General features: G+C 50.9%; 1 protein-coding gene across 1 annotated transcript in view; it reads left to right on the forward strand.

The window, feature by feature from the left end:
• Positions 1-23,387, forward strand: part of LOC144817969 (UDP-glucuronosyltransferase 3A1-like) — an 858,629-nt gene that overhangs the window by 590,151 nt on the left and 245,091 nt on the right. The gene's annotated exons all lie outside the window — the stretch shown is intronic.

A 23,387-nucleotide genomic window follows, 5' to 3' on the forward strand; every position in this document is an offset into this window, starting at 1 on the left:
AACCTGCCAGTCCCACAGACCTCCCCCAGCCAGAGAATCCTGCCAGTCCCACAGACCCTCCCAGGCAGAGAAACCTGCCAGCCTCACAGACCTCCCCGGGGACAGAAACCTGCCAGTCCCACTGACCTCCTCTGGCAGAGAATCCAGTCAGTCCCACAGACTTCCCCAAGCACAGAAACCTGCCAGTCTCACAGACCTCCCCACGCAGAGAAACCAGCCAGCCCCACAGACCTCCCCAGGCACAGAAACCTGCCAACCCTACAGACCTCTCTGGGCACAGAAACCTGCCAGCCCCACAGACCTCTCTGGGCACAGAAACTTGCCAGCCCCACAGACCTCTCCGGGCACAGAAACCTGCCAGCCCCATAGACCTCCCCAAGCACAGAAACCTGCCAGTCCCACAGACCTCCCCCAGCCAGAGAATCCTGCCAGTCCCACAGACCCTCCCAGGCAGAGAAACCTGCCAGCCTCACAGACCTCCCCGGGGACAGAAACCTGCCAGTCCCACTGACCTCCTCTGGCAGAGAATCCAGTCAGTCCCACAGATCTCCCCAGGCATAGAAACCTGCCAGCCCCACAGACCTCCCCAAGCACAGAAACCTGACAGTCCCACAGACCTCCAAGGGTACAGAAACCTGCCAGCCCCACAGACCTCCATAGGCACAGAATCTGCCATCCCCACAGACCTCTTCAGGCAGAGAAACCTGCGAGCCCCACAGACCTCCCCAATCAAAAAAACCTGCCAGTCCCACAGATCTCCCCGGGCACAGAAGTCTGCCAGCCCCTCAGACCTCCCCAAGCACAGAAACCTTCCAGTTCCATTGACTACCCCGGGCACAGAACCCTGCCAGCCCCACAGACCTCCCCAAGCATAGAAACCTCCCAGTCCCACAGACCTCCCCAGGCAGGGAAACCAGCCAGCCCCACAGACCTCCCCAGGCACAGAAACCTGCCAGCCTCACAGACCTCCCCGGGAACAGAAATCTGCCAGCTCCACAGACCTCCCCAAGCAAAGGATCCTGCCATCCCCTCAAACCTCCCCAGGCAGAGAAACCTGCCAGTCCCTTTGACCTCTCCAGGCAGAGAAACTTGCCAGTCCCACAGACCTCCAGAAGCACAGAATCCTGCCAGTCCCACAGATCTCCCCAGGCACAGAAACGTGTTGGCCCCACAGACCTCCCCAGGCACAGAAACCTGCCAGTCCCACAGACCTCCCCGGGCATAGAAACCTGCCAGCCCCAAAGACCTCCCCAAGCACAGAAACCTGACAGTCCCCCAGACCTCCCAGGGTACAGAAACCTGCTGTCGCTAAGAGCCACCAATCCTACCCCATTAATATAAAAGGAAAAAAATTAACATTTACAGCCTTTCTACATTACGAGGCATGTTCTACCAGAGGTTGCACGTGACTTCTGTGGAAACAGGCACCAGCGCGTATAACTCTCTTCTCTTTCTGGACTTTTTTTTAACACCAGCACAACCTACCTCACTTGCGACCTCTGAACTGTGGGGCGCTCCGTGCACTTTTCCACCCTGAAGCCGTTGTACTCCGCTCAGTAGCAGTAAAAGGATCAATGTTTCTGGTCCATAAATGTCTCCAAATCCCTGACCCTGTGGGTGTGACAAGATCACCCAGCATCCTGCCCCAGAAACCTGCCAGCCCCACAGACCTCTCCAGGCAGAGAAACCTGCCAGTCCCACAGACTTCCCCAAGCACAGAAACCTGCCAGTCTCACAGACCTCCCCGGGGACAGAAACCTGCCAGTCCCACTGACCTCCTCTGGCAGAGAATCCAGTCAGTCCCACAGACTTCCCCAAGCACAGAAACCTGCCAGTCTCACAGACCTCCCCACGCAGAGAAACCAGCCAGCCCCACAGACCTCCCCAGGCACAGAAACCTGCCAGCCCTACAGACCTCTCTGGGCACAGAAACCTGCCAGCCCCACAGACCTCTCTGGGCACAGAAACTTGCCAGCCCCACAGACCTCTCCGGGCACAGAAACCTGCCAGCCCCACAGACCTCCCCAAGCACAGAAACCTGCCAGTCCCACAGACCTCCCCCAGCCAGAGAATCCTGCCAGTCCCACAGACCCTCCCAGGCAGAGAAACCTGCCAGCCTCACAGACCTCCCCGGGGACAGAAACCTGCCAGTCCCACTGACCTCCTCTGGCAGAGAATCCAGTCAGTCCCACAGATCTCCCCAGGCATAGAAACCTGCCAGCCCCACAGACCTCCCCAAGCACAGAAACCTGACAGTCCCACAGACCTCCCAGGGTACAGAAACCTGCCAGCCCCACAGACCTCCATAGGCACAGAATCTGCCATCCCCACAGACCTCTTCAGGCAGAGAAACCTGCGAGCCCCACAGACCTCCCCAATCAAAAAAACCTGCCAGTCCCACAGATCTCCTAGGGCACAGAAACCTGCCAGTTCCATTGACCTCCCCGGGCACAGAAACCTGCCAACCCCACAGATCTCCCCGGGCACAGAAGTCTGCCAGCCCCTCAGACCTCCCCAAGCACAGAAACCTTCCAGTTCCATTGACTACCCCGGGCACAGAACCCTGCCAGCCCCACAGACCTCCCCAAGCATAGAAACCTCCCAGTCCCACAGACCTCCCCAGGCAGGGAAACCAGCCAGCCCCACAGACCTCCCCTGGCACAGAAACCTGCCAGCCTCACAGACCTCCCCGGGAACAGAAATCTGCCAGCTCCACAGACCTCCCCAAGCAAAGGATCCTGCCATCCCCTCAAACCTCCCCAGGCAGAGAAACCTGCCAGTCCCTTTGACCTCTCCAGGCAGAGAAACTTGCCAGTCCCACAGACCTCCACAAGCACAGAATCCTGCCAGTCCCACAGATCTCCCCAGGCACAGAAACGTGTTGGCCCCACAGACCTCCCCAGGCACAGAAACCTGCCAGTCCCACAGACCTCCCCGGGCATAGAAACCTGCCAGCCCCAAAGACCTCCCCAAGCACAGAAACCTGACAGTCCCCCAGACCTCCCAGGGTACAGAAACCTGCCAGTCCCACAGACCTCCACAGGCACAGAATCTGCCATCCCCACAGACCTCTTCAGGCAGAGAAACCTGTGAGCCCTACAGACCTCCCCAATCAAAAAAACCTGCAAGTCCCACAGATCTCCCAGGGCACAGAAACATGCCAGTCCAATTGACCTCCCCGGGCACAGAAACCTGCCAACCCCACAGACCTCCCCGGGCACAGAAGTCTGCTATCCCCTCAGACCTCCCCAAGCACAGAAACCTTCCAGTTTCATTGACCACCCCGGGCACAGAACCCTGCCAGCCCCACAGACCTCCCCAAGCACAGAAACCTCCCAGTCCCACAGACCTCCCCAGGTAGGGAAACCAGCCAGTCCCACAGACTTCCCCAGGCACAGAAACCTGTCAGCCTCACATACCTCCCCGAAAACAGAAATCTGCCAGCCCCACAGACCTCTCCAGGCAGGGAAACCTGCCAGTCCCACAGACCTCCCCAAGCAGAGAAACCTACCAGTCCCACTGGCCTCCCCAGGCACAGAAACCTGTTAGCCCCACAGACCTCCCATGGCACAGAAACCTGACAGCCCCACAGACCTCCCCAGGCACAGGAACCTGCCAGTCCCACAGACCTTCACAGGCACAGCATCTGCCATCCCCTCAGACCTCTCCAGGCAGAGAAACCTGCCAGCCCCACAGACTTCCCCAAGCAAAGAATCCTGCCAGCCCCACAGACCTCCCCAGGCAGAGAAACCTGCCAGTCCCAAAGACCTCCCCGGGCACAGAAACATGCCAGTCCCACAGACCTCCCCAAGCACAAAAAACCTGTCAGCCCCACAGACCTCTCCAGGTAGAGAAACCTGCCAGCCCCACAGACCTCCCCAAGCACAGAATCTTGCCAGCCCCACAGACCTCCCCAGGCAGAGAAACCTGCTAAATCCACAGACCTCCACAGGCACAGAAACCTGTTAGTCCCACAGATGTCCCAGGGCACAGAAACCTCCAGTCCCACAGTCCTTCCTGGGCACAGACACCTGCTAGCCCCACAGTCCTCACGAAGCACAGAAACCTGCTAGACCCACAGACTTCCCCAGGCAGAGAAACTTGCAAGTCCCACAGACCACCCCAGACACAGAAGACAGCCAGTCCCACAGACCTCCCCAGGCACGGAAACCTGTTAGCCCCACAGACCTCCCCGGGCACAGAAACCTGCCAGTCCCACAAACCTCCCCAGGCACAGAAACCTGTTAGCCCCACAGACCTCCCAGGGTACAGAAACCTGCCAGTCCCACAGACCTCCCCGGGCACAGACACCTGCGTTCCCACAGTCCTCCCCAAGCACAAAAACCTGTCAGTCAAATAGACCTCCCCAGGCACAGAAACCTGCCAGTCCCACAGACCTCCCTGGGCACAGAAACCTGCAAGTCTCACAGACCTCCCCAAGCCCAGAAACCTGCCAGCCCCACACACCATCCAGACACAGAAACCAACCAGTCGCACAGTCCGCCCCAAGCACAGAAACCTGCCAGTCACATAGACCTTCCAAGGCACAGAAACATGCCAGTCCCACAAACCTCCCTGGCCACAGAAACCTACCAGTCCCACAGTCCTCCCCAAGCACAGAAACCTGCCAGTCCCATAGACCTCCCCAGACACAGAATCCTGCCCGTCCCACAGACCTCCCTGGGCACAGAAACCTGCCAGTCCCACAGACCTCCCCAAGCACAGAAACCTGCCAGCCCCACAGATTACCCAGGCACAGAAACCAGCCAGTCCCACAGTCCTCCCCAAGCACAGAAACCTGCCAGCCCCACAGACCACCCAGCCCACAGAAACCAGCCAGTCCCACAGACCACTCCAGGCACAGAAACCTGCCAGTCCCACAGACCTCCACGGGCACAGAAACCTGCCAGCCCCACAGACCTCCCCAAGCACAGAAACCTGCCAGCCCCACAGACCTCCCCAAGCACAGAAACCTGCCAGTCCCACGGACCTCCACAGGCACCGAATCTGCTATCTCCACAGACCTCTCCAGGCAGAGAAACCTGCCAGCTGCACATACCTCCCCAAGCACAGAGTCTTGCCAGCCCCACAGACCTCCCCAGGCAGAGAAACCTGCCGGTCCCACAGAGCTCCACAGGCAGAGATACCTGCCAGCCACACAGACCACCCCAGGCACTGAATCTTGCCAGTCCCACAGACCTCACTCAGGCACAGAAACCTGCCAGTCCCACAGACCTCCCCGGGCACTGAAGTCTGCCAGCCCTACAGACTTTCCCAAGCACAGAAACCTGCCAGTTCCATTGACCTCCCTGGGCATAGAAACCTGCCAGCCCCATAGACCTCCCCAAGCACAGAATCCTGCCATCCCCACAGACCTCGCCAGGCAGAGAAACCTGCCAGTCCCATAGACCTCCCCAGGCAGAGAAACCTGCCAGCCCCACAGACGTCCCCAGGCACAGAAACCAGCCAGTCCCACAGACCTGCCCGGGCACAGAAACATGCCAGTCCCACAGGACTACACAGTCAAAGAATCTGCCATCCCCACAGACTTCTCCAAGAAGAGAAACCTGCCAACGCCACAGACCTCCCCAAGCACAGAATCCTGCCAGCCCCACAGACCTTCCCAGGCAGAGAAACCTGCCAGTCCCACAGACCTCCGCATGCAGAAAAACCTGCCAGTCCCACAGACCTCCGCAGGCAGAGAAATCCGTCTGCCCCACAGACCTCCCTGAGCACAGAAACCTGCCAGTACCACAGACCTCCCTGGGCACAAAAACCTGCCAGTCCCACAGACCTCCCTGGGCACAGACACCCGCCAGTCCCACAGTCCTCCCCAGGCACAGAAACCTGCCAGCCCCACAGACCTTCCCGGGCACAGAAACCTACCAGTCCCACAGACCTCCCCAAGCACAGAAACCTGCCGGCCCCACAGACCTCCTCAAGCACAGAAACCTGCTAGTCCCACGGACCTCCACAGGCATGGAATCTGCCATCTCCACAGACCTCTCCAGGCAGAGAAACCTGCCAGCTCCACAGACCTCGCCAAGCACAGAATCTTGCCAGCCCCACAGACCTCCCCAGGCAGAGAAACCTGCCAGTCCCACAGGACTACACAGTCAAAGAATCTGCCATCCCCACAGACTTCTCCAAGAAGAGAAACCTGCCAACGCCACAGACCTCCCCAAGCACAGAATCCTGCCAGCCCCACAGACCTTCCCAGGCAGAGAAACCTGCCAGTCCCACAGACCTCCGCATGCAGAAAAACCTGCCAGTCCCACAGACCTCCGCAGGCAGAGAAATCCGTCTGCCCCACAGACCTCCCTGAGCACAGAAACCTGCCAGTACCACAGACCTCCCTGGGCACAAAAACCTGCCAGTCCCACAGACCTCCCTGGGCACAGACACCCGCCAGTCCCACAGTCCTCCCCAGGCACAGAAACCTGCCAGCCCCACAGACCTTCCCGGGCACAGAAACCTACCAGTCCCACAGACCTCCCCAAGCACAGAAACCTGCCGGCCCCACAGACCTCCTCAAGCACAGAAACCTGCTAGTCCCACGGACCTCCACAGGCATGGAATCTGCCATCTCCACAGACCTCTCCAGGCAGAGAAACCTGCCAGCTCCACAGACCTCGCCAAGCACAGAATCTTGCCAGCCCCACAGACCTCCCCAGGCAGAGAAACCTGCCAGCCACAGACCACCCCAGGCACAGAATCCTGCCAGACCCACAGACCTCACTCAGGCACAGAAACCTGCCAGCCCCACAGACCTCCCCGGGCACTGAAGTCTGCCAGCCCTACAGACTTTCCCAAGCACAGAAACCTGCCAGTTCCATTGACCTCCCCGGGCACAGAAGCCTGCCAGCCCCATAGACCTCCCCAAGCACAGAATCCTGCCATCGCAACAGACCTCGCCAGGCAGAGAAACCTGCCAGTCCCACAGACATCCCCTGGCAGAGAAACCTGCCAGCCCCACAGACCTCCCCAGGCACAGAAACCAGCCAGTCCCACAGACCTCCCTGGGCACAGAATCTGCCATCCCCTCAGACCTCTCCAGGCAGAGAAACCTGCCAGCCCCACAGACTTCCCCAAGCAAAGAATCCTGCCAGCCCCACAGACCTCCCCAGGCACAGAAACCTGCCAGTTCCAAAGACCTCTGAGGTTCCGTGACGATTTTACTCGTGTTTGTAAACATTGTCGTAAATACATAATTTTGGTATCAGTGAACCGCAAATGATCCATTTAGTATATCCTGGTGTTTTCGCTATGCTACGAGCAAGAGCACTCCAGTTACAAACACATTTCTGTTCTACCCATGGCATCCATCTTAGAACACGGAAGCCATTTTGTATTCCTTGCCCTCACATAGTCAATGGACACGCAATGATCTCTCTTCATTAAATGACACGTAGGCTTTAGCCGGCGATTCACCTTGCGAGTGACACGTGCACATTAGGCCAGCAACGCTGTGGCAGCATGACTCGGCAAGAGCTGCCTCCCCAGCCTGAGGCCAGTCCTGCTATACTGGTTCTTGTGTCCGTTGGCCTGATCATGATTAGGCGGCCGAAGCTGGTAACCGTGCCCATTTACGACCCGCAAAAATCTCTTATCCTGTCTTTCTTTCTTCTGCACCTGGCTCTGCTCCTTTCCTTCTGGGCCTTTATTAGGGGGAGGTAACGAAATTTACGATGAGGCGGTCCGGGTCTTGAATGAGGAATTGACATGGGATTATGATGGAAAAGTGGGAACCCCTCATTCATAATGTTTTGACATCAGATACTGTTGACGATTCCTGTACAACGCCAAATATTTATTGTTTAAGACACGAATGTTTAGAACTGTGGTAACATGTAAAGAATTTGCCCCGAGCAGAATATTTAGTATATAAGGAACAACCCTCTTTTTACAAATTGAACAGGCTCCTAGACACTGCCCGTGTGCAGTTTCTGTGACTTCTGTGTCCCTGCAGTAATAAACCTTTGATCTTTGACGCCACCATCGAGAAGCCCGTGTTTCTGTTTGTTTGTGCACCGAGACAGGTTGAACTCCGGGGTCTTCGGGTGTTTTCCCTGACACCTCTGGACGGAACCAAAAAGTCCAGAACTCCAATTGGCGCCCCCGTGGGGCGACGTCATTCGGTACCGGTCCAAAAGCCTGAAGAGTTCGAGGAGCTTCGTGTGAAGATTTCAGAGGGAGGCGCCCCACTTCATCGATCCCGGCATATCGCAAAAGTGGCCCCGACGTTCTCTTCCGCGAGGGTTCCCGTTCAGACGGCTGCAGTGGTCCGTTGCCTTGACCGTCGCCCTGTCTTGGACCCGAGGTGCAGTCCTCAGTACGGCGAGACGTGACGGGTTTCTCCTTGGTGACGTCTTCAGTGCCTCAGTTAAGTATTTTGTGAGGGTTGCTCCTGTTTGAATAATCCTTTTAGTTCTCAGTTCAGTTCAGTTCTGTAAGATTATCACTGGTTATTCTGGTTACGATAATCATTCTGTTCAGTTCAGGTATCGATACATTTGTCAGTTCTGGTAGGCCTAAGTTCTCGGTTCGAGTGCGCATCTTTTCTGTTTGTGTTTTGTTTGTTTTGTGTTCCGGATTATAAAATGGTAAGTCGGAAAAATTGTATGTTGTCTTGTTTCAGTTGCAACAGTGATTCCCAGTTGGAGGACTCGTGTTTGGTTCCTCCGATTGGAACTCCCCTTTATGATCTATATTGCAAATTTGGTGTGGGCCCTATCTCTTATAACGAGGTATGGATCCGCTTCACAGAGAAAGATGGTGTCCTTAGTTGGCCACTACATGGTAGTTTTGAACCTGAAGTTCTCGATAATCTAGAAAGAAGGTTGTTTAAGAAGAAAGCCCGGCCGGCAATGTTTGATTCTTTCCGCTATTGGCGAAAAGAATCTAAACAGAGAGAAATTAAAAAGTTGAAGAAAGAACAGAAAGAGCAAGAGTTGACTTTAGAACAGTCTGCTAGGCAGCTGCAACTCAACGAATCTGAAAAAGCGATGGAGGTGGCCGATAGAGAGCGTAATTTAGCGATAGACAAGTGCTATCCTGCTTTGCCATCGAGTACGGCTAGGATAGTAGAGGACCCTGAAAAGGATCCCCTGTTGTCTTACTTGTTACGATCACCCCCACCGTATGCACAGGGTGCTACGGCTCCACCTATACCGAATGTTCAATTACCGGTTGCTGGACAACCTGGTGTCCCTGTTCCCGCTCCCCTGAATCAAGTTCCTGTACCTCCCGTGGTCAATATTAATGTTCCATCGACAACCCCTCTTCCAGGGTTGCCGGCTTCTTTACCTATACCTGTATCGCTCACACCTGCTAGTTCACAAGCTATTTTTCCTGCTACTCCTACTGTTCCTAATCTATCTGTTCCAACTGCTACTCTATTTACTGCCTCTGCTAATATTATGACTCCGCTTTCTGTTCGTCGGAGAATCACTGATTCTGTCTCTAATATTCTATCTCCCTTCTATAAAACTCTGATTAAGACTCCTACCTCTGACTCTGTGCAGAGGCGTAGCCAGCTTCCCAGTACTGAAGAAAGAGGAATATTAGATTCCACTGCTCTTAGATGGGTTTCAAAAGTTGGAAGATATAATGTACAAGATGTATTAGATACATTTATGCAATGGAATGAACCGACACAACGATATGTGTTCGATGAAATGTGTTTCCTTCTACGTGAGGAATTAGAAGAGGATGACCCTGAATCAAATCTAGAAGAATTAATTAATGTTCAGAAAGAGTTTGCTGCAGGTATGATAGTTGGACAAAATATAAAAGAAGCGATGGAACTGGTTCTAAGTTATAGAACCGACTCATCCCTTCGTTCACCAAGAGAGTTAGGGAAACGTAGTACGAAACAAAATCGTCAATATCCAATGAGAGAGGTTCCACCAATTTGGCGTGAAGCTGTGCAAGCTAATGCACCGCTTGGTATTGCGGCCGCTCCGGCACAATTCCAGAGAGTATGGATACATATTCCATGGAAGCGAGCTGAAGTATTAGCAGTGAAACAGGCCTTGCCAGATCCGCGTAAAAATCCTGCAGGGTACTACAAAGAGTTGGCTCAAACGGTTGACGCTTGTGTATTGAATCTTGCTGACATAGATCTGCTATTTGGTAATGTAGTACCACAACCAATTTGGGCTAAAATTCGTAAAGAGAATCATCCAGTGGCCCTAGGTGGTGACTGGGCAGCTATAATTGCAGCGGATGGTCAACAAATAGGTGGTTCCAAACCAGAACCCCTAATTGCTAATTTGCCTGGTAGAATAATCGATTTAATGAAAACCTTGATGCCAGCATTGCGCGTTAACTGGGACAAATTGTCCGCGTGCAAACAGAAGAAAGACGAAAGCGTCTCAGACTTTTTCACAAGATTCGAGGAGACTTTCGTGGATCATAGTGGTCAGGATATGAGCACAGAAGGAGGCCAGAGATTATTTGTTGATAAATTTGTGCACAATCTGTTGCCAGAACTTAGTGGTAAATTAAAGAATTCTGAAAGTGCGTGGGCTGTCTCTACGACTGCGCAAATACTTGCGACTGCCCAGTACTATGAAAATAGGGATAAAGAAGAGAAGGAAAAATCAGATAAAAAGACGAAAGATTTAAAAACTAAAGTACTTTTACAGCAAGCTTATCAGCCTCGCACGAATCAGACTAATATGCAGCAAGGGTCATATCAAAGAACGGATTATAATTTTCAAAGGCCACAATACCAATGGAATCAATGTGCTTATTGCAAAGTGGAAGGTCATTACAAAAATGAGTGTCCAGTTCGGGCACAAAATAATGCTGCGGCAGCTCAGAGAGGTCGTGGTAGTTCTATGCAAAACTCTAGAGGTCGAGGACGAGGTGCTATGCCTCCGCAGACGAGTGATCGCCCTTCTAATTATTTCGACCAGCGAAAGGACAATCTGCCCAACAGAATAGGTCTCCACAGTATCATGTTGAAGACTATTATGAAGCTAGTGAGGAAGGTCAGCAAAGTGAGTACTAGGACAGCCATGGACAAAGAGAGGGAGTAGTATCAGTTCCAGTAGATCAAAGTGGGCCTTATGTCGCAGTAGCAACATCAGGTATAGTCGAACCGTTTCTGTTGGATACTGGTGCAGCAAAAAGTTCTATCATACATGCGAAACTCCCTGGCGCACCTTTGTCTGGCTCAACAAACGTTTCAGTAGGTTTTTCGGGCGCCCCTGTTCACAACCCTGTTTCTGGTCCTTTGTCGATTTCTGTTGGACCCTGTCAATTGAAAGCACCCCTGATTTTGACGACAGGTTGTAACGAAAATCTGCTTGGTTTAGACTTGTTAAAACGCATGCACGCGACATTGTACTGTTCTCCAGAAGGAGTACAGCTTACGTTGGGTAAAAGAATAATCTCTCCGATGTACTTGTCGATGGATGCGCTCCCACCAGAGCTGCGTTCACTCCCTGATACTCTGTGGGCGACTGGTCCTAATGATGTAGGTCTATTGGAAATTCCACCCTATGTAGTAACTTTGAAAGCAAATGTCAAACTTCCACGAATTCCACAATACAGAATCTCTAGTGAAGGTGAGCGTGCGCTCCTACTGATAGTGCATGATCTGATTGAGAAAGACGTTATAGAAGAAACTAGAGGTAATGTCTGTAATAGTCATGTACTGCCTATTTTGAAACGAACTGACCCTACAAAACCTCCAATATATAGGTTTGTAATTGATCTCAGAGAGGTTAATAAAATTGTGATTCCACAGTTTCCTGTGGTTCCAGACATTACTGCATTGTTAACGTTGATTCCTGCTACAGCAGCATGGTTTTCGGTTGTCGACTTGAAAAATGCCTTTTTCAGCATTCCGATAGCCGAAGAAAGCAGAGATATCTTCGGTTTCTCTCTAGGAGGACGAAGCTTTAGGTTTAAACGCGCTCCACAAGGCTATTGTGAAAGCCCATCCATTTACAGTCAAGCATTAAAAAGCCAGTTAGATTCCTTCGTACTTCCTCTTGGTTCTGCTTTAGTACAATATGTCGATGATCTTCTGGTGGCTGCTGATGACAAGGAAACTTGCAAAACAGCTACGATTTCTTTATTGCATCACTTGTCAGATTTGAATCACAAGGTGTCACCTTCAAAAATGCAATACTGCTGCCAAGAAGTGACCTACCTAGGTCATCTCTTGTCAAAGGAGGGAAGGAAGTTGACCCCAGAGAGAATAAAAGCAATTACACAGATGAATGTTCCTAGCACGCAGAGAGAAGTACGTGCCTTTTTAGGTATTACCTCATATTGTAGGCAATGGATCCCAAATTTTTCTCTTTTAGCAAAACCATTGGTAGCCTTGACTGGGAAAGGTGTTCCGAGTCCGGTACCATGGTCTGCAGAATGTCAGCAGAGTTTTTCTGAATTGCGAAATGCACTGTGTTCAGCACCTGTATTGGGTACACCCGACTACAGTAAGCCATTCACGCTCTATGTCCACGAGAGAGAAGGTTGTGCATTGAGTGTTTTGACGCAGAAATTTGGTGATAAACAACGCCCTTGTGCGTATTTTTCATCAACGTTAGATCCGGTAGCCAGAGCATTGCCTAGTTGCTTGAGAGCTACAGCCGCAGCTGCAGCTTCCATTCGACAATCTGCTGGTTTAGTAATGAACAACATGCTAGTGGTTATGGTTCCTCATGCGGTGGATACACTCATGAACCGAACCAAGACGCAACACCTTACCAGTGCTAGATTATCAGGTTATGAACTGACACTGTTAGCTAGTCATATTCAGATCAAAAGATGCAATGTATTGAATCCAGCAACATTGTTGCCGACTAGCCAAGAGTCGAGTGATTCCGAACCACACGACTGTTGTTTCAAAACTGAGGAAGAAACCAAAGGACGAATTGATCTAAAAAACACTCCGTTATCAGATCCAGATGGCACGCTGTATGTTGATGGGTCTTGCTTCAAATTGGAGAATGGTGATGTGACTGCTGCTTATGCAGTAACGACTTTGAGTACGATTGTGGAGACTGCGAGAGTGAGTCAGAATTCTGCCCAGGCTGCAGAATTGATCGCGCTAACAAGAGCGTGCGTTTTAGCTAAGGGAAAAAGAGTGAATGTGTTCACAGATAGTCAGTACGCGTTCGGCGTGGCCCATAGTTTTGGCCGTTTGTGGAAAGAGAGAGGTTTCATTACGTCCCATGGGACTAAGATTCAACATGGTCAGCTAGTTAATGACTTGTTGGAATCTCTAACCTTGCCGACTGAAGTTGCGATTGTGAAATGCAGTGCTCATAAAGCAATCACGGATGATGTTGGTCGTGGGAATGCTTTTGCCGATGAGACTGCAAAACAGACAGCTAGAAACATGATGAGTAGAATGTATGTTTCAACGTCTGCAAGATGGATTTCTGAGTCTGGAATGTGTGAAGACACAGTGGAAAGCGTGAAGGAAATTCAGAAAGAGGCGACTGAGGAGGAAAAACTCGCATGGAGAGAGAGCACGGGTAAATTGGACTCGAGTGGGTGTTGGATTGACTTGTCGGAACAACAGCGTTGGATGTTGCCTGATGCGTATGTGCTTGCAGTAGTAACGATGGCACATGGAACAGCGCACATCAGTTCAAAAGGGATTTGTAAGATGTTGGCTCCGGTCTGGAAGAATGATGGGATTAGTAAGTGTGCAGAGAGAGTGGTGAGAAATTGTATGGTATGCTTGATGCATAATCCTGGCAAGGGAATCCCCACACCTGCAGGTCACTTCGCTCCTCCTTCCTGCCCCTTTGAAGTGATCCAGCTAGACTTCATTCACATGGATCGTTGTAATAACCTGAAATACGTCCTAGTGGTAGTTTGTGCTTTCTCCAGATGGATCGAAGCATACCCGCTAAAGGACAATACTGCCTTATCCACTGCCAAAATTCTTCTTAAAGAATACTTCCCCAGATACGGAATGCCACGGATTGTATGGTCAGATAACGGAAGTGAGTTCGTAGGGAAAGTTATGCAGAGTGTGTGTGCCGGCCTAGGGATTAGACAGAAGTTTCATAGTGCGAATCATCCCCAGTCCGCGGGTTTAGTCGAGGGTTACAATGGCACCCTTAAACTGAAACTTGCTAAGATACAAGCATCCACGGGTTTGTCCTGGCCAGACGCATTGCCTTTGGCTTTGCTATCAACAAGAGCAACCGTACATTCTAGAGTAGGGCTTAGTCCTTATGAAATAGTTTTTCGTCGTCCTGCAAATGTTTGGGGGGTACCTAGACCAAAAGAATTCAAGCAGCTGGAATACCCAATGTTAATTGATTACCTTTTCGACTTGACTGCTAAATTGAGTCTTATTCACCAACAGGTTTTCGATGCATTGCCAAAGCCACCGGAGAGTCCAGGCCATCAGCTGAAACCAGGTGACCAGGTGGTCATTAGAAATTTTGCAAGAACGAAAAATCTTCAGCCCAGATTCATTGGCCCTTTCCAAGTCCTACTAGCAACGAGAACTGCTATTCGTGTGGCCGGAAGGAAAAACTGGATCCATACGACACATGTCAAACGTGTGCCTCTGCCACTTCCTTACGACAACTGGGTAAAGAAAGGAATCGGTGCCTCTGAAACGGAACAAGTCCCCAGGTTCATACCTTTCAGCGATGCAGAACTGATCACGGATTCACCAAATTCTGACTCTCCTCCTGAAACTGCTCTTTTGAACGCTGAACATTTGCCATCTGCGAACGTGAACATTGCAACGTCAGTTGAAAATACATTGTTTCCAGATCAGACAGCTCCTGCAAAACTGAGATACAACTTGCGACCTCGCAATATGGACAAATAAAGCAGGAAACTGCCTATTTTCAGATTTGAATTTCTATACATTGCCTCCAGCCAGGAAGTTTGCTAATACTTTGTATTGTTTCTTTTTGTTTTAAAATTGCCTTGCCGTCTGGGTAGCCGTAGGGTCGTGGCTGTGTGCCTAGTTGAATCTGCGGGGGTCAGACACAAGGTCGATCTTTCTGTTAGTTCTGGGAACTCCCAGGGCTGATAGAGGCATTTTCATCTCGTACACATCATCAGTGGTCGCGAACGGTCGTAGAAGATGGAGCTTCCTGAGCTGCAACGAGAAAATGTAATTTATGTTCGCAGAAATAGACTGTACCGAATACTTCACAGCAAATGCTTTCTAATGCAATGTGCAGTTACGTTTTTAATCGTTTTGATAACGTTGGTGGGTGGAATCATCTTTGGTGTACATTTGATTTTTATGCCAGTAACTACAGTACCTCCCCTTGATCCTACTACTTCTACGGTTTCTTCTATGCATTCTTTTCACTCATTTCCTGAACACGAACAAGCTCGACGCTCAGAATTTATTAACAATACATTTGTACAGCTCTTGCATCAACACCAACTGGTAGTTAATACTACAGACTGCTGGGTGTGTGGCTTGATACCTCACACTATGGATAAAGGCATTCCCTATCTAGTCTTGCCTTTTAGCTACAATGGATCATTTCAGGCCTTTCAGACCATTTTTTCATATGCCCTTGAGACCTATCCTCCGCGCCCACCACGGTCCACTAAATACAACTCAGCCAACAAAGCTTTAGTCCAGGGAATTATTGACATGATTAAAGACGTCAATAATACTCCATCTTACCCTAGAGATGAATTACGGGTGCATTTGAGTTGGAACTCTACCGAGTATCGCCTTAGTTTGGGAGAAAGCAAGCGTAAAAGCTCCACTTCAGTTTGGGTTGTGCCTCACCGAGGTCAAGTCTGTTTGCAAGGAAATGGGAGAAATCCGAGAGCTCAGCTAGGGAGGAGTGAGTGCGTTGAGACTTACGTATTTCCGTCTAACTCCTCCCCTGCCTTTCTGACTGCTAGGGGTACCTACTTCATCTGTCAGGACAGAGCATATACATGGCTGCCTGCTGACTTTTCAGGTTCATGTTATATTGCTCGATTGTTACCTCCGACATACACTGCTTCTTCAGATTATCACAAGACCAGAGTAGCAAGAGGTGTCTTCAGCAAGGAAGATACCGCTGGTCAAGAAGCTGGAGACTTTTTCAAAGGTTTCCTTCCGTTTTGGGGGCCTATGGCCAATAGTAGAAATCTACGTCAACTAACACGGGTAGTTGAATCTACTATTACAGAAACTGCTGGTGCCCTTAGTAACTTAACAGCTGAGCTTCAGGCGGATCGTCTCATGACGTTGCAGAACCGAATGGTTCTAGACGTAATACTTGCAGATCGAGGTGGGGTATGCAGAATGATCCAATCGAGCTGCTGTGTCTTTATTCCAAATAATGCTCCAACAGTCTATGAAGCGATCTCTAAGCTACACAAGATTTCCGACTCTATACACGTAGATAAGGGAAACTGGTCCTTCATGGAGTGGTTTTGGACTCTGGTATCAGCGTGGGGATGGAAGGTTCTGATGGTCATTGGTGTCATCCTAGTATTTCTGTTTTCGTGCTGTCTTATTATCCAATGTGGTCCCGCTCTGTGTAGTCTCTGTGCTGCAACCTGTCTCAGAAAACCACCTGCATTAGGAGAAAAGGCACGAGACAGGATGATGATACAACAACATGTCACTGACCTAATGAGCATAGAATTAGACTCTGACTCTGACATAGACTGAGTAATTGCCTATGTAAGGGCAAAAGGAGGGTCTGAGGTTCCGTGACGATTTTACTCGTGTTTGTAAACATTGTCGTAAATACATAATTTTGGTATCAGTGAACCGCAAATGATCCATTTAGTATATCCTGGTGTTTTCGCTATGCTACGAGCAAGAGCACTCCAGTTACAAACACATTTCTGTTCTACCCATGGCATCCATCTTAGAACACGGAAGCCATTTTGTATTCCTTGCCCTCACATAGTCAATGGACACGCAATGATCTCTCTTCATTAAATGACACGTAGGCTTTAGCCGGCGATTCACCTTGCGAGTGACACGTGCACATTAGGCCAGCAACGCTGTGGCAGCATGACTCGGCAAGAGCTGCCTCCCCAGCCTGAGGCCAGTCCTGCTATACTGGTTCTTGTGTCCGTTGGCCTGATCATGATTAGGCGGCCGAAGCTGGTAACCGTGCCCATTTACGACCCGCAAAAATCTCTTATCCTGTCTTTCTTTCTTCTGCACCTGGCTCTGCTCCTTTCCTTCTGGGCCTTTATTAGGGGGAGGTAACGAAATTTACGATGAGGCGGTCCGGGTCTTGAATGAGGAATTGACATGGGATTATGATGGAAAAGTGGGAACCCCTCATTCATAATGTTTTGACATCAGATACTGTTGACGATTCCTGTACAACGCCAAATATTTATTGTTTAAGACACGAATGTTTAGAACTGTGGTAACATGTAAAGAATTTGCCCCGAGCAGAATATTTAGTATATAAGGAACAACCCTCTTTTTACAAATTGAACAGGCTCCTAGACACTGCCCGTGTGCAGTTTCTGTGACTTCTGTGTCCCTGCAGTAATAAACCTTTGATCTTTGACGCCACCATCGAGAAGCCCGTGTTTCTGTTTGTTTGTGCACCGAGACAGGTTGAACTCCGGGGTCTTCGGGTGTTTTCCCTGACACCTCTGGACGGAACCAAAAAGTCCAGAACTCCACCTCCCCGGGCACAGAAACATGCCAGTCCCACAGACCTCCCCAAGCACAAAAAACCTGTCAGCCCCACAGACCTCTCCAGGTAGAGAAACCTGCCAGCCCCACAGACCTCCCCAAGCACAGAATCTTGCCAGCCCCACAGACCTCCCCAGGCAGAGAAACCTGCTAAATCCACAGACCTCCACAGGCACAGAAACCTGTTAGTCCCACAGATGTCCCAGGGCACAGAAACCTGCCAGTCCCACAGTCCTTCCTGGGCACAGACACCGGCTAGCCCCTCAGTCCTCATGAAGCACAGAAACCTGCTAGACCCACAGACTTCCCCAGGCAGAGAAACTTGCAAGTCCCACAGACCACCCCAGACACAGAAGACAGCCAGTCCCACAGACCTCCCCAGGCACAGAAACCTGTTAGCCCCACAGACCTCCCCGGGCACAGAAACCTGCCAGTCCCACAAACCTCCCCAGGCACAGAAACCTGTTAGCCCCACAGACCTCCCAGGGTACAGAAACCTGCCAGTCCCACAGACCTCCCCGGGCACAGACACCTGCGTTCCCACAGTCCTCCCCAAGCACAAAAACCTGTCAGTCAAATAGACCTCCCCAGGCACAGAAACCTGCCAGTCCCACAGACCTCCCTGGGCACAGAAACCTGCAAGTCTCACAGACCTCCCCAAGCCCAGAAACCTGCCAGCCCCACACACCATCCAGACACAGAAACCAACCAGTCGCACAGTCCGCCCCAAGCACAGAAACCTGCCAGTCACATAGACCTTCCAAGGCACAGAAACATGCCAGTCCCACAGACCTCCCTGGGCACAGAAACCTACCAGTCCCACAGTCCTCCCCAAGCACAGAAACCTGCCAGTCCCATAGACCTCCCCAGACACAGAATCCTGCCAGTCCCACAGACCTCCCTGGGCACAGAAACCTGCCAGTCCCACAGACCTCCCCAAGCACAGAAACCTGCCAGCCCCACAGATTACCCAGGCACAGAAACCAGCCAGTCCCACAGTCCTCCCCAAGCACAGAAACCTGCCAGCCCCACAGACCACCCAGCCCACAGAAACCAGCCAGTCCCACAGACCACTCCAGGCACAGAAACCTGCCAGTCCCACAGACCTCCACGGGCACAGAAACCTGCCAGCCCCACAGACCTCCCCAAGCACAGAAACCTGCCAGCCCCACAGACCTCCCCAAGCACAGAAACCTGCCAGTCCCACGGACCTCCACAGGCACCGAATCTGCTATCTCCACAGACCTCTCCAGGCAGAGAAACCTGCCAGCTGCACAGACCTCCCCAAGCACAGAGTCTTGCCAGCCCCACAGACCTCCCCAGGCAGAGAAACCTGCCGGTCCCACAGACCTCCACAGGCAGAGATACCTGCCAGCCACACAGACCACCCCAGGCACTGAATCCTGCCAGTCCCACAGACCTCTCACAGGCACAGAAACCTGCCAGTCCCACAGACCTCCCTGGGCACTGAATTCTGCCAGCCCTACAGACTTTCCCAAGCACAGAAACCTGCCAGTTCCATTGACCTCCCTGGGCATAGAAACCTGCCAGCCCCATAGACCTCCCCAAGCACAGAATCCTGCCATCCCCACAGACCTCGCCAGGCAGAGAAACCTGCCAGTCCCATAGACCTCCCCAGGCAGAGAAACCTGCCAGCCCCACAGACGTCCCCAGGCACAGAAACCAGCCAGTCCCACAGACCTCCCCGGGCACAGAAACATGCCAGTCCCACAGGACTACACAGTCAAAGAATCTGCCATCCCCACAGACTTCTCCAAGAAGAGAAACCTGCCAACGCCACAGACCTCCCCAAGCACAGAATCCTGCCAGCCCCACAGACCTTCCCAGGCAGAGAAACCTGCCAGTCCCACAGACCTCCGCATGCAGAAAAACCTGCCAGTCCCACAGACCTCCGCAGGCAGAGAAATCCGTCTGCCCCACAGACCTCCCTGAGCACAGAAACCTGCCAGTACCACAGACCTCCCTGGGCACAAAAACCTGCCAGTCCCACAGACCTCCCTGGGCACAGACACCTACCAGTCCCACAGTCCTCCCCAAGCACAGAAACCTGCCAGTCCCATAGACCTCCCCCGGCACAGAAACCTGCCAGCTCCACAGACCTCCGCGGGAACAGAAATCTGCCAGCTCCACAGATCTCCCCAAGCAAGTGATCCTGCCATCCCCACAAACCTCCCCAGCCAGAGAAACCTGCCAGTCCCATTGACCTCTCCAGGCAGAGAAACCTGCCAGCCCCACAGACCTCCACAAGCACAGAATCCTGCCAGTCCCACAGACCTCTCCAGGCAGAGAAATCTGCCAGCACCACAGACCTCTCCAGGCAGGGAAACCTGCCAGTCCCACAGACCTCACCAGGCAGAGAAACCTGCCAGTCCCACTGGCCTCCCATGGCACAGAAACCTGACAGCCCCACATACCTCCCCAGGCACAGGAACCTGCCAGTCCCACAGACCTTCACAGGCACAGAATCTGTCATCCCCACAGACCTCTCCAGGCAGAGAAACCTGCCAGCCCCACAGACTTCCCCAAGCACAGAATCCTGCCAGCCCCACAGACCTCCCCAGGGAGAGAAACCTGCCAGTCCCAAAGACCTCCCAGCACAACCAAATTTTTCAGTAACCAATCCTCAAAGGCTCCCACCATGCGGCCCTCGCACACCTCTTTGTCCAATTCTTCTTGTACTATCGCAGGATGTGCTTTTGCCGATTGTAAATTGTCCGGCCACCTTCTCGTCCTAGGTCCCTCAAAACCCTCCTGAAACCCTACCTGCAAACTTTCTGCAGCCGCCTGGTTATCATAATCCTGTAAGGCTGCGATTAATCTGTCTGTTCTAACTGGCGTACGAGCCCTTTGGCCCAGGCCCCTTAGCCCCTCGCCCGCCCGCGAAAGTCCACCTGCCTTAAACCGGTTCTCTTGTTGCTGCCCCTGCCCGCCCGGGAAGCAATTATCAAAGGCATGTCTGCCTCCACATTTCGAGCAGTCATGCCAAGATCTACAAACTTCCCGGGTGCAGGGTCCCTTATTAAAATCCCAGCAAGCCCCCCCTGATCGAGTCTGTCCTCTATTTGTACCCCCCACCCCTCCCTGGGTGGGTCACCCCTGAAAGGCCTGATACACGAGAGGTAGCCCGCTGGCCGTGAAAACAGTCTTACCCGCCGTGGACAGCCCCATTGGGTGTAGCCACAGGTCGGTATCTAATCTCCACTCCGTCTGGAGTGGTTTAAAAGATAAAATATCCGCCTTAAACTGAGTAGGACGAAAAATCCTATTTATTAGTTTTTGGTTTTGTTCAACGTTGAAGGATACAGTGTTCCAAAATATTATGCACCTTATCTTTATTTTTCCTTGAAACTTGCTCTGCAAAACGTTCAACAAAATGTCGAATAGTGACGAAGAAAACAGTAGAGATGCAGTAAATGCAAACCAACCAGGTTTTGACATTACAGGTTTCTGACATGACGACCCAGATGCTATAAACTTCCCGGGAAATGTGCGGAAAACAATAGCTATAAAGCTTATAGAAAATGGCCAATCAGCAAGAGGTGGTAGGGTAATTTTTGTCATAGAGGCACATGAATATCGGCAGACAGAGGTATTCTTTTCATGGATTATCTTTCCACAAACACATGTGTTCCACTTCTATAAGATAGGGGAACTTCCAGCGGAATTCGTTCCTTTCGAGGAGATTGAAATTCCACTAACTTACCAAGAACATCAGCTTTGGTTTAAAGGTGCCCTACAACATCAAAATCACATTACCAGGCTCGGTCCACTAGGTAGACCAGGAGCGACATGGCCGGTACTAGCCAGCTATACACCACATCCTGCCATTGAACAAATAACAGGTCCAGAACTATTAGCTCAGCTAAAACAATTAATTAAAATCCATAGACAATTAGTACAATATGTCATGCGGACGTTAACAGTCCAACCTGCTAAAAGAATTCCACAGCACACCCGTCATCAGGGGAACACAAACAAACTTACACCTCAGACTATACAATCAGTCATTGGTAAATTACCCACAAAAAGGGAACAAAATCCATTATAGTTAGCTCAAAAAATTACTCCGATCGAGGCAGTATTTCCCAATAGTACACCTCATGAGAAACACAGGATTCTAACAATCTGTTTAGGATTGCACCTCACCTGGAGGACTGTGACACTTGGAGTACAGTCTTTGCTGCAATCTACACAAAAACACATGGTGTTCCGTCCATGGCGGTAATACCAGACGTCCTGAAACATATTCAAAATGAATACGGGGAAGAGCCTGCTTTAAGTCTCGGTATGAAGTTACTGAAGGATTTTAAACAGGTCTCGGCTATAATATTAGCTAATATTAAAGGTGAAACAGCATCCGTGGCAATCCGCCAAAAACTAAAAGAACTTGATGAACTTGCCAGAATTATAGAAAAATCCTATGAAGAACTAGGAAGAGATAGTTTGGGAGGGAAACCAGTAAAGCCCAAACTAACAGAAAATCCTAAAAAAGTTTTTATTAAGAATACTCTCACTACTCCTAAAAAGGAGTGGGAAAATACTAGACAGACACTTCCTAAAGAGAAGCGTTCTCAATCAAGAGGTAGATCTCCTCAAAAGGAGCCCTCTGAAAAGAGGTATAACCTAAGAAATGGGGATAATTTAAGAAAACCTGATAGATATCAAGATACTGATACACGTTCCTCTCGTACCTTTCAGACTTCCTCGCAGAAATCCAAAAGAAGAGGACGATCAGAACATAAGGAAGAACGTGTGAAGTCCAAAGACGATCAACACGTTAATAAGAAAACTCAATTCACCAAAAAGAAGGTAGACATGCCGAGGATCTTGAGGACACAACTCAAGAATGGGGAGTGGGCCCAGACAATGCTGGACAGCGCAGCAGAGGTTACCGTAGCTTGCAAGATCCTGAAGGATCATCTGGAGACAGTGGACCTGAATGAATGTATTCAGGTTGAAACTGCAGATACCAGGGTTAGTATACCACAAAAGTTATATGAAGTCACACTCCGAATAGAGGGGGACATAACTAGGAGAATAAAAGCACTCTTTTTGGGAAAAACTATCTAAGGGTTATGACATTCTTCTGGCTGAAAAAGACTGGCTACCTGAATTTGTCAGGGAGTGCCCACATGGCGAAGAGATCATTATGCCAGCCTTCTCAAATCATATTCCTATTCATAAAAAATACACCTATGCCAGAAAATGGGCTGTGGCCCAGGTACCAGCATTATATAAAAATCATGTGGGATGGGATGATGATTCTCCTCACCATAAAATCCAGATAAAAAATCAACCAACTGCTCAGAAGCAGTATCCAGTTAAACAAGTATCTGAAAAACAGGTCAGGGAGATCCTAGATCAACTTGAATAGCAAGGGGTGATTGAAACATGCACCTCGTCCATGAACAATCCTTTGTTTCCTGTCTCCAAACCAGACAATACATATCGTCTAGTTTTGGACTACAGACATTTAAACTCTTGTTGCAAAACGTTTGCAGTACAAAAGACTCACAGTGCGATGGCGGCCGCTACAGCAGCCGAGTGAGAAGCTACGCGGCGTCTACCTGAATTTCGACCAGGCTCACGGTCTGCCTTGCCATTCTTCTCCGGCGCGCTGTCCCTGCTCGTGTTCCCGGGATCGCCGGTCTGTGACCCGTTTTGTTCTGTGTAGTGCGTCGGGGGAAGGAGGTTTCCTCCGGCCGAAGCCAGCCCAGCTGAGACGTGTACAGCGGAGGAT

Source organism: Lissotriton helveticus, chromosome 2_1, assembly GCF_964261635.1.
Source record: "Lissotriton helveticus chromosome 2_1, aLisHel1.1, whole genome shotgun sequence".
Lineage (NCBI taxonomy): Eukaryota > Metazoa > Chordata > Amphibia > Caudata > Salamandridae > Lissotriton > Lissotriton helveticus.